Raw genomic sequence first — 2,830 nt, forward strand, 5'->3', positions numbered from 1 at the left:
AATGAGTCAATAAGGCTAGTCCACAAGGAAAAAGAGGGGATGACACAAGAATGTGAATACTAGAAGCTAGGAATCACCGGAGGCCATCTCAGCTCTCATGGTCTCACAAATGCAAGCCAGGGGTCCACCAGCCATGGTGCACTGGCTGAAGCCAGCTACTACCTGTTCTTAGAAATAAAGTTTTATTAAAACAAAGCCATGCCCCCATCTGTTTGCATATTGCTTGTGACTGCTTTTGCACCACACCTGCAGACCTGAGTAGTTACAACAGAAACTATGATCAGCAAAACCTCATATTTTTCTACTGCATAGCCCTTTACAGAAAAAACTTTGTTGTTTCCTTATCTATGCAACCAACCCCCCCTTTTTTTAATATGGAAGAGGAACTTGAAATAGAGATGCTAAATTCATCATTTGCTTGCATTTCACTCGATGCTCTGGCATCATAAATGCCATGATGAACACTTCCATAGACACTTATCTGGGAATTATCAAAGCAGAAGCAGCTCTGTAGTCTGGGTCAAGTGGGTGAGGCATGGCTTCACTTCCCTCAGTCCTGTTGCATTCTTTTCTACCTCATAGCATCATGCACTTTTCTACTGGAAACCCCACTCATGAAACCTTTGGGAAAAACAAAAACAAAAACAAAAAAAAACAGAGAGTTATATGTAAGTGTTGGTTCACTAAATTGTACTCCTCAAACTAGTATTACACCGTATGTTAACTAACTGGAACTTAAATAAAAACTAAAAAACAAACAAACAAACCAAAAACCCATAGTTATAATGACCTCAAGTGGTAGAGTAGCATGACCGTAATTCAACATAATCTGTGAACCTGACGGATCAAGGCTCCAAGTACTGTACTAAGTTACTTCATTCCTCTTAGCCTCAATTTCCTTATAGATTATAATGTAGATTATATAAAAATAGGTTTATAGATTATAATATAAAAATATAGATTACAATAATGACCACACACCTTTTTGTCACAAAAATGCACTAAGGTGCCAATTACAAACATGTACATCCACTAGGGACATAATGACAGTTCCGTAGATGCCACTCGTTATTTATAAAACATCTGACAGTTTCCCATTGCCTATGGCAACTGTGGCTGATAGATTTATTTCAAAACATTGGTTCTGATTACCTAATAGTGGCAGGAGTCCTAGGTTTTTAATTTTTTTTTTCCCCTGCGGTACCACCTCTTGCCTTTGGGTACATCTCTTCCTCCATCCCAGCCCCCAGCCCACTGATGAGTTGTAAGAGCCACCTGTACCCTAAAAGTCCTTCCCAAAGAAGCAGCCAGCAGACCGTGTAGGCTTGTTGCAAGAGTTGCTATGTGATGGGTTTTCACTGGGGCTGAGCATGAAATGCAGTCAAAGAATCTGATTAGAGTGTAAAAAATATAAACAGAAAGTAATGCATCATACACACATCATTCCATTTGGAAATAAAAAATTGCTGACAGATAGGTAGGAGGATGGTTGGGTAGCCTTTCATATGAATCTTTATGTACTTAATCCCTTCTTGATTTTGCCCTCAGGAGTCAGGAGATTCATCCCCTACCTTGTTAGGTGTGATTTTAGGCTCTGGGAAAGGCACACAGCACCACATCCCTGCTAAGGCTTCAAATTCCTGAACTAGTTTGAGCCTGCTAAAAGGTGTCCTCTCTTCAGCTTGGCTCTCTCTCCAGAACATGCCTCCCTTCAGTGCCTGGGGGTATCACCACCTTAATTCTTTCCACTCATTATTTGGGTAAATGCTAGTACCAATCCCATTTCATTCTATTTGGAATGAATTTCTTGAGACAGATACCAGGAAGCAATCAACTGGAGAGCAATGGGTGGAGGGCACAGGAGGCCACATGAGCACAGACCACTCTTGAGAAATTTGGTAACGAATGAAAGAAGAGGGTGACATAATGGTTTAAGGAGAGAAGAAGGGTCAATTACAGGTTATTTTTAAATAGAGAATTGAGTGTGAGTGTGGACTACAGTGAAGGAGCCAAGAGTAAGAGAGTGGCGAAAGAAGGGTTTACGTAATGGTGTGTGGTTAAAAGCAGTGGGTTCAAAGAGCATGGAGAGAAGAGCCAAGGAAGGAGAAAAACTTCCTCTTAACCAAGAGGGAGAAATAAGAATAAGTGAAAAAAAGAAAAATTCAAGGGAGAGTCTGGAACATGGTGACCCACTAGGGAAAGGATTTGTTCCTCTTTCCTTCTATCCCCATTAGCTGGGAAGAACTAATTTTTAGAGCCCTGTATAGGTCTTTTACATCTTTGACTAAAATTGTGCCCTCTGGACCATCTGGGCATTTTCTTTCTCTGAAAGGGTATCATCAAGTTATGTAAGTTAGGAAGAGCCATCCCAACCCCCCACCCCCCCACCCCCCCAAAAAAAAGCTGTATTCATTCAGAAGACATTTTCTTCTCTTTCCTGCAGGAGTTGACCTGGGTGTGTGCTCAAGTGGAAGAGCCCACCCTTCAAGTCCCTCCCTGAATATGACGTGAAGGCGGTGGGCCCAGGAACTTGGCCACAAGGCGCTTCCAGCACAGCACACAGCAGGCTCTGGTTAAGGGCTTCCCTTTGGACACAACACAATCTTCTAACTCTAGTCTCCCGAGAGGTTCCATTTTACCACACAAGGTCTCTCATTTCTTCTTGTTCTCATAACAGTCTCAGATGGCATCAGGTGAACCTGGCACCCCCTCAAAGGACTGTCAAGGAGGTTAATTTGGGGGGATTTGGACTTACGACCCAAGGAAGCAATGACAGGGTCTCTCTGAGGAGAGTTGGTGCAGAATGTGGATATGGACTCACTTTATTTTA

This window comes from Canis lupus, chromosome 16 (assembly GCF_003254725.2).
Source record: "Canis lupus dingo isolate Sandy chromosome 16, ASM325472v2, whole genome shotgun sequence".
NCBI classification, from domain to species: domain Eukaryota; kingdom Metazoa; phylum Chordata; class Mammalia; order Carnivora; family Canidae; genus Canis; species Canis lupus.